The sequence below is a fragment of the Pseudophryne corroboree genome, chromosome 10 (assembly GCF_028390025.1).
Source record: "Pseudophryne corroboree isolate aPseCor3 chromosome 10, aPseCor3.hap2, whole genome shotgun sequence".
Taxonomy (NCBI): domain Eukaryota; kingdom Metazoa; phylum Chordata; class Amphibia; order Anura; family Myobatrachidae; genus Pseudophryne; species Pseudophryne corroboree.
The window spans coordinates 118,429,046-118,438,771 of record NC_086453.1 but is presented as its reverse complement, the minus strand read 5'-3'; the positions used below and the strand labels follow the sequence as shown (position 1 = coordinate 118,438,771).

The 9,726-nt window shown below is 46.8% G+C and overlaps 1 long non-coding RNA gene across 1 annotated transcript; it reads right to left on the bottom strand.

Annotated features, from left to right (window-relative positions):
* Positions 1-560: 560 nt before the first annotated feature.
* Positions 561-1,120, bottom strand: LOC134965079 (uncharacterized). Its single transcript, XR_010188301.1, has 3 exons — positions 1,033-1,120; positions 851-922; positions 561-683 (listed from the first exon to the last, which is right to left on the bottom strand). It is a non-coding gene; the product is annotated as an uncharacterized LOC134965079 (long non-coding RNA).
* Positions 1,121-9,726: the final 8,606 nt, after the last annotated feature.

The window sequence follows — 9,726 nt, the reverse complement described above, 5'->3', positions numbered from 1 at the left end:
GTTCCTGATGCGATTCTCCATCCCGCTGTTCATTTTGTTTGGTGCTGATCTCTTCAATCTTCTGCTGCATGCTCTTGCAATGTCCAACCACCGACATATGTGCTGACACAAGTTGATCGTAGTATCGGGCCAGCGATATCATTGCGTCATTTTGTTGAACAACAGCTGTCTTGATATGGTCGATGTTCTGTTCCATGTTGTCCAAACGATTATTAATCCTTTGGCTTTCTTCAGCTCTACATTGCTCCATGTTCTTTAAAGCTTCCAGTATTAGATTGAGTGATGACTCTGTAATACAAGTAAATAATTTAGTTTAACAAATTACAGTTGAACACAATTAAACACTCCTAAATTGTAAATAAATATAAAATTGCTACCTCCTCGCGTAGTTTCCGGTGTTTTTGATTCAAGGACTTCTGGTACACTGCCTGAAGTTTCCATGTCCGGAATTTGCTCTGTTCTTTCAACAAGATTATGGTCTCCAATTGCAGGGTAGCTCTGTGAAAAGGACTCTTCTGGCAGTGTCTGTGGGTGCCCCAGTGATTAATTTTCTTCTGGAAGTGGCTGTTGGGATGATGTTTCTTCCTGCACCGTGGGTGGGTGCATCTGGGCTGATTCTGCTTGAAGTGTCGCTGCTTGCAGTGTTGAATCAATCGGCAATATTGTATGCTGTATCTGGGTTTCTAAAATGTCAATATAGATATATACAATAATTATAACCCAAAAATATGCAGTGCCAGAAATACAGACAGCTAAAGATACGCAAACAGTGCAAGCTAGAGGTATATACCCATTGATAGATATACATGTACCAAAATTTATAATTTCATGTACAAAAACTATGCCTTACCGGTATCCTCAGCACCTCCTCCAGTTGTCGGATATCCAAAAGAAACTCTTCTCTTTGCCTTAACTGTGGAATCTGTAATATTTATATAAAGAACATACTGTAGTTATTAGTTTTGTTTCCATACAAAATATTTTTTGAATATATATATATATATATATATGAAAATACGATATGTCCCTAACCTTTCTGCGATTTTGTTTTCTTCTTTGGCGTTGTTTCCGTTTGTGGCGTGCTATGTTTTGTTGGCGTAGAATCTTTTGTGGCTCCTTTTGAAAGAAATAAGAAATTTAAATTTTTGTTTAAATAATTAGTTTTTTAAAAAGAATATAAAAAAATTAATTTTATAGAATTTTTAAAAATAATACCTTCTGCACTGGTTCCTGCCATTTCTTCCTGCACAAGTACGAAGTAGTTCTCCATCTTCTTTTCCCAATCCTTGTGTAATTTTTGACCTTTTTGGATCTTGAGATTGACGGATCTTCTACAGTCGCGTAACCTTTTCTTGCAACTTTCGTTGCTTCGCTTGAACCCACCTCCCAAAGAAACTGATTCAGAGATTTCATTCCACGTCGTTCCCTTGAATCGGTGATGAACATTTCTTGCCGGCGAGCCGAAAAGTTGAAAGGAGTGATGAACAACTTGATTGATTAGGGTTTCCGTTTCTTCATCTGTGAAGTTGGGTGCCCTGCTGCTGGATTCTTCTCCCGAGTCCGCTTCTTCATGCGAAACTCTGCCATGGTCGGTTGGTGATGTTTGTTGCTGTCTTTCCGAGGATTCTTCTTCCTGTGCGGATAGAGAAAGCCTCCTTGCTTCTTCCTCGGACATCTCTGAAAAAAAAACTTAAAAAAAAAAAAAAATCATACTAATATTAATAATAATAATAATTAGTATACTAGCAGTGCAACATACCCAAATTTTGCCAACCAGCTGTTACAAATATACACAAGTAATGAACCCCAGCAGTGCCAAATATAGAAATTATGCCACTCAGCAGTTCCAGATACCCAAATTATGCCACCCAGCAGTGCCAAATACATAAACTATGCCACCCAGCAGTGCCAAATATAGAAATTATGCCACCCAGCAGTGCCAAATATAGAAATTATGCCACTCAGCAGTGCCAGATACCCAAATTATGCCACCCAGCAGTGCCAAATACAGAAATTATGCCACCCAGCAGTGGCAGATACCCAAATTATGCCACCCAGCAGTGCCAAATACATAAATTATGCCACCCAGCAGTGCCAAATACAGAAATTATGCCACCCAGCAGTGCCAGATACTCAAATTATGCCACCCAGCAGTGCCAAATACAGAAATTATGCCACCCAGCAGTGCCAAATACAGAAATTATGCCACCCAGCAGTGCCAGATACCCAAATTATGCCACCCAGCAGTGCCAGATACCGAAATTATGCCACCCAGCAGTGCCAAATACATAAACTATGCCACCCAGCAGTGCCAAATATAGAAATTATGCCACCCAGCAGTGCCAAATATAGAAATTATGCCACTCAGCAGTGCCAGATACCCAAATTATGCCACCCAGCAGTGCCAAATACAGAAATTATGCCACCCAGCAGTGGCAGATACCCAAATTATGCCACCCAGCAGTGCCAAATACAGAAATTATGCCACCCAGCAGTGCCAAATACAAAAATTATGCCACCCAGCAGTGCCAGATACCCAAATTATGCCACCCAGCAGTGCCAGATACCCAAATTATGCCACCCAGCAGTGCCAAATACATAAACTATGCCACCCAGCAGTGCCAAATATACAAATTATGCCACTCAGCAGTTCCAGATACCCAAATTATGCCACCCAGCAGTGCCAAATACAGAAATTATGCCACCCAGCAGTGCCAGATACCCAAATTATGCCACCCAGCAGTGCCAGATACCCAAATTATGCCACCCAGCAGTGCCAGATACCCAAATTATGCCACCCAGCAGTGCCAGATACCCAAATTATGCCACCCAGCAGTGCCAAATATAGAAATTATGCCACTCAGCAGTTCCAGATACCCAAATTATGCCACCCAGCAGTGCCAAATATAGAAATTATGCCACCCAGCAGTGCCAAATATAGAAATTATGCCACTCAGCAGTGCCAGATACCCAAATTATGCCACCCAGCAGTGCCAAATACAGAAATTATGCCACCCAGCAGTGGCAGATACCCAAATTATGCCACCCAGCAGTGCCAAATACATAAATTATGCCACCCAGCAGTGCCAAATACAGAAATTATGCCACCCAGCAGTGCCAGATACTCAAATTATGCCACCCAGCAGTGCCAAATACAGAAATTATGCCACCCAGCAGTGCCAAATACAGAAATTATGCCACCCAGCAGTGCCAGATACCCAAATTATGCCACCCAGCAGTGCCAGATACCGAAATTATGCCACCCAGCAGTGCCAAATACATAAACTATGCCACCCAGCAGTGCCAAATATAGAAATTATGCCACCCAGCAGTGCCAAATATAGAAATTATGCCACTCAGCAGTGCCAGATACCCAAATTATGCCACCCAGCAGTGCCAAATACAGAAATTATGCCACCCAGCAGTGGCAGATACCCAAATTATGCCACCCAGCAGTGCCAAATACAGAAATTATGCCACCCAGCAGTGCCAAATACAAAAATTATGCCACCCAGCAGTGCCAGATACCCAAATTATGCCACCCAGCAGTGCCAGATACCCAAATTATGCCACCCAGCAGTGCCAAATACATAAACTATGCCACCCAGCAGTGCCAAATATACAAATTATGCCACTCAGCAGTTCCAGATACCCAAATTATGCCACCCAGCAGTGCCAAATACAGAAATTATGCCACCCAGCAGTGCCAGATACCCAAATTATGCCACCCAGCAGTGCCAGATACCCAAATTATGCCACCCAGCAGTGCCAGATACCCAAATTATGCCACCCAGCAGTGCCAGATACCCAAATTATGCCACCCAGCAGTGCCAAATATAGAAATTATGCCACTCAGCAGTTCCAGATACCCAAATTATGCCACCCAGCAGTGCCAAATATAGAAATTATGCCACCCAGCAGTGCCAAATATAGAAATTATGCCACTCAGCAGTGCCAGATACCCAAATTATGCCACCCAGCAGTGCCAAATACAGAAATTATGCCACCCAGCAGTGGCAGATACCCAAATTATGCCACCCAGCAGTGCCAAATACATAAATTATGCCACCCAGCAGTGCCAAATACAGAAATTATGCCACCCAGCAGTGCCAGATACTCATATTATGCCACCCAGCAGTGCCAAATACAGAAATTATGCCACCCAGCAGTGCCAAATACAGAAATTATGCCACCCAGCAGTGACAGATACCCAAATTATGCCACCCAGCAGTGCCAGATACCCAAATTATGCCACACAGCAGTGCCAAATACATAAACTATGCCACCCAGCAGTGCCAAATATAGAAATTATGGCACCCAGCAGTGCCAGATACCCAAAATATGCCACCCAGCAGTGCCAAATATAGAAATTATGGCACCCAGCAGTGCCAAATATAGAAATCATGCCACTCAGCAGTGCCAGATACCCAAATTATGCCACCCAGCAGTGCCAAATACAGAAATTATGCCATCCAGCAGTGCCAAATAAAGAAATTATGCCATCCAGCAGTGCCAAATACCAAAATTATGCCACCCAGCAGTGCCAAATACAGAAATTATGCCACCCAGCAGTGCCAAATACATAAATTATGCCACCCAGCAGTGCCAAATACAGAAATTATGCCACCCAGCAGTGGCAGATACCCAAATTATGCCACCCAGCAGTGCCAAATACAGAAATTATGCCATCCAGCAGTGCCAAATACAGAAATTATGCCACCCAGCAGTGCCAAATACAGAAATTATGCCACCCAGCAGTGCCAGATACCCAAATTATGCCACCCAGCAGTGCCAAATACATAAATTATGCCACCCAGCAGTGCCAAATACAGAAATTATGCCAAACAGCTGTGACATATACACAAATAATGAACCCAAGCAGTGACAGATATACACATTTGGCAAACAAACGGTGAAAAATACACACATTATGCCAGAAAGCAGTGCCAGATACCGACATCTCACACACTGCAGTAACAGATATACAAATAATGCCAATCAGCAGTGGCAGGGATAGCAGTTGGAAGAGATAATAAGAAACATGGGACAGTTTATTTAGCATGATAGTGTAATAGAAAGACAGAGTACATTTAGCTCAGCGCTTACCTATTAAGATGAGAAAAAAAACTGGATTGGTCTTCTCCTCTTCGTATGAAGAATTCTTGTCACGGTCACTTCTCCAGAAAAGCTCTGATATGTAAATCAGAATCGCTAGAAGCCAATCACAAGACGCTAACAGACCGTATACAGCCAGTTAGCAGTCTCAAGCAAATGGCGCCTATGCAAGGGAGGGACAGAGTTTATATTCTGTGTAAAAGTGCGGGAACATCGCTCCTCCTTCAAATAGGAATCATGTAGTATTATTGGCTAATTTAGTGGCACCACTATACGTCAGGTTATACTGAACTGTTGATTTGTCTTATGTAGGAGTATATTTTATTGGTTGGATTTCAGCGCGAACGGACATGTTATGTTTTGATTGGTGTCATCAGTGATAGCATTATTTAAATCAAATTTAAAAAAAAAACCAGTAACCGGAATGTATCTTGGAACGTTGTCCGTGAACGGTTAATTTAAGCAATCTCTGCCATTATGGAGCTTGCAGTACTTATCGACGGGGATTATGTAGCTGGAGTGTTGGTGTAATTTTGGCACATGTAGTGCAATGGGGAATGCTGGCTGCACCTCAGCACGAGAACGGGGTGACGTTCCGGTGTGCTGGGGCGTATAGGGGCAGTACACGGCTGTGGGGGAGCTTATGGTGGGAGAGGGGTAGATGGCTAGAGAGAGCGGTGTGCGTCTTGGGGTACATGGCTGGTGATAGCTGGTGTTCGGGGGACAGTTGGAGGGAGGCGTTGTGTTACTTGTAGTGCCACGGTGAAACATGGGGCGCGTAATGTAGTGGGGTGTATAGCTAGGCGTGTAAATGTAGACGGGCAGCGGGGTGACTAGGGGGGATGGAGGAGGCGTCTAACTTTGGACGGGTATCGTGGGGAATAGCGGGGGGGGGGAGGATGTCAGCGTTGCAGATGTGCATCCGGGTGCCCAGGTGTGCTGGCAGACATGGGTGGGGTGTTTCTTAAAGGGTGTGACTGTGCTACCAGAGCGGGGAGCAGTGCCAGGGCGTTGTGTTACTTGTAGTGCCACGGTGATACATGGGCGCGTAATGTAGTGGGGTGTATAGCTAGGCGTGTAAATGTAGACGGGCAGCGGGGTGACTAGGGGGGATGGAGGCGGCGTCTAACTTTGGAAGGGTATCGTGGGGAATAGCGGGGGGGGGGAGGGTGTCAGCGTTGCAGATGTGCATCCGGGTGCCCAGGTGTGCTGGCAGACATGGGTGGGGTGTTTCTTAAAGGGTGTGACTGTGCTACCAGAGCGGGGAGCAGTGCCAGGGCGTTGTGTTACTTGTAGTGCCACGGTGATACATGGGCGCGTAATGTAGTGGGGTGTATAGCTAGGCGTGTAAATGTAGACGGGCAGCGGGGTGACTAGGGGGGATGGAGGCGGCGTCTAACTTTGGAAGGGTATCGTGGGGAATAGCGGGGGGGGGAGGGTGTCAGCGTTGCAGATGTGCATCCGGGTGCCCAGGTGTGCTGGCAGACATGGGTGGGGTGTTTCTTAAAGGGTGTGACTGTGCTACCAGAGCGGGGAGCAGTTCCAGGGCGTTGTGTTACTTGTAGTGCCACGGTGAAACATGGGGCGCGTAATGTAGTGGGGTGTATAGCTAGGCGTGTAAATGTAGACGGGCAGCGGGGTGACTAGGGGGGATGGAGGCGGCGTCTAACTTTGGAAGGGTATCGTGGGGAATAGCGGGGGGGGGGAGGGTGTCAGCGTTGCAGATGTGCATCCGGGTGCCCAGGTGTGCTGGCAGACATGGGTGGGGTGTTTCTTAAAGGGTGTGACTGTGCTACCAGAGCGGGGAGCAGTGCCAGGGCGTTGTGTTACTTGTAGTGCCACGGTGATACATGGGCGCGTAATGTAGTGGGGTGTATAGCTAGGCGTGTAAATGTAGACGGGCAGCGGGGTGACTAGGGGGGATGGAGGCGGCGTCTAACTTTGGAAGGGTATCGTGGGGAATAGCGGGGGGGGGAGGGTGTCAGCGTTGCAGATGTGCATCCGGGTGCCCAGGTGTGCTGGCAGACATGGGTGGGGTGTTTCTTAAAGGGTGTGACTGTGCTACCAGAGCGGGGAGCAGTTCCAGGGCGTTGTGTTACTTGTAGTGCCACGGTGAAACATGGGGCGCGTAATGTAGTGGGGTGTATAGCTAGGCGTGTAAATGTAGACGGGCAGCGGGGTGACTAGGGGGGATGGAGGCGGCGTCTAACTTTGGAAGGGTATCGTGGGGAATAGCGGGGGGGGGGAGGGTGTCAGCGTTGCAGATGTGCATCCGGGTGCCCAGGTGTGCTGGCAGACATGGGTGGGGTGTTTCTTAAAGGGTGTGACTGTGCTACCAGAGCGGGGAGCAGTGCCAGGGCGTTGTGTTACTTGTAGTGCCACGGTGAAACATGGGGCGCGTAATGTAGTGGGGTGTATAGCTAGGCGTGTAAATGTAGACGGGCAGCGGGGTGACTAGGGGGGATGGAGGCGGCGTCTAACTTTGGACGGGTATCGTGGGGAATAGCGGGGGGGGGAGGGTGTCAGCGTTGCAGATGTGCATCCGGGTGCCCAGGTGTGCTGGCAGACATGGGTGGGGTGTTTCTTAAAGGGTGTGACTGTGCTACCAGAGCGGGGAGCAGTGCCAGGGCGTTGTGTTACTTGTAGTGCCACGGTGATACATGGGCGCGTAATGTAGTGGGGTGTATAGCTAGGCGTGTAAATGTAGACGGGCAGCGGGGTGACTAGGGGGGATGGAGGCGGCGTCTAACTTTGGAAGGGTATCGTGGGGAATAGCGGGGGGGGGGAGGGTGTCAGCGTTGCAGATGTGCATCCGGGTGCCCAGGTGTGCTGGCAGACATGGGTGGGGTGTTTCTTAAAGGGTGTGACTGTGCTACCAGAGCGGGGAGCAGTGCCAGGGCGTTGTGTTACTTGTAGTGCCACGGTGATACATGGGCGCGTAATGTAGTGGGGTGTATAGCTAGCGTGTAAATGTAGACGGGCAGCGGGGTGACTAGGGGGGATGGAGGCGGCGTCTAACTTTGGACGGGTATCGTGGGGAATAGCGGGGGGGGGGAGGCTGTCAGCGTTGCAGATGTGCATCCGGGTGCCCAGGTGTGCTGGCAGACATGGGTGGGGTGTTTCTTAAAGGGTGTGACTGTGCTACCAGAGCGGGGAGCAGTGCCAGGGCGTTGTGTTACTTGTAGTGCCACGGTGATACATGGGCGCGTAATGTAGTGGGGTGTATAGCTAGGCGTGTAAATGTAGACGGGCAGCGGGGTGACTAGGGGGGATGGAGGCGGCGTCTAACTTTGGACGGGTATCGTGGGGAATAGCGGGGGGGGGGGAGGGTGTCAGCGTTGCAGATGTGCAGCAGGTCAGGGTATTGTGTATGTCAGGCATGTCCAAACTGCGGCACTCCAGGTGTGGAGAAACTACACATCCCAGCATGCACTGAAACTATATTGGCCTATATTTACATGTAGATATCTTAGATATGTTATCTGTCAAAGTAATTAGTGTCGATCTTACTTTTGTCGATCTTGTGTATGTCGACCTATTACATGTCGTGCAATTTAAGTGTCGATCTAAGTTTTGTCGCCCTTAGTTATGTCGATCTTGTGTATGTCGACCTATTACCTTTCGAACCTTTTAAGTGTCGATCTAAGTTTTGTCGCCCTTAATTTTGACGATCTTGTGTATGTCGACCTATTACCTGTCGAGCCTTTTGAATGTCGATCTACGTTTTGTCTACCAAATGAGTGGTCGGTCTAACACATTTCGAACTAAAAGATGTTCGATTTAATGGCAGTCGGCCTATTTAATGTCGAACTAGTTACTGTCGGTCTAACGCAGTTGTCGAACAAACTACTGTCGATCTTACTCCATGTCTAAGTAAAATATTCGATAAAGTAGCTGTCGATCATTTGTTATGGTCGACCAAATACATGTCGAACTAAAGATACTGCCGATATACAGACAGTCGATGAGTTGTATTGTTCGAACTATCGTGGTCGTTCAAAACATTGTCGCACAAACGGATGCCGATAAAACGAACCACACCCCAGTAAGCCAATGATATGAAATTTCAAGGGACAATGTGTTTCTCATAATATTTAAGATGCTAAAATGTATTTTTATTGTTGCAAAACAGTTCAAATAAGTCATATTGTGTTTGATTCAGATTGGATTGTTTATCTGTTAAGTAGATTTAAAAGTTGCTGCATAGCCTTGATATCGTTTTTTTTTTAAACTCATGCCTAAAATAACTTCTGGTGCTTGTATAATGTGTGATTTCTTTGTGACAAAGGAAGCCGCATGGTCTGTCCTCCATTTTGGACTAACCACATGGTCTGTCCACCATTTTGTGTAAACCTCATGGATGTGGAAGGGGGAGGAGCAGTGGCCATTTTAGGAAGGTCACTTTCTAAATAGCTGATTTTCAGTCTGCTCAGAACAATCCGTTTCCTTTGTAACATCAAGCACCATTTATGAGTTACCAATGCATTTATTTAACCCATGCCATAGTCAATTACAAATAGTTTCAGTGTGGCCTAGTGAGAGTAAATGGTGAGAAGTTTTTTTTTTCTTTCCTTCTTGTCTGTGCGTAATTACTTGACATCAAGTGGGGGG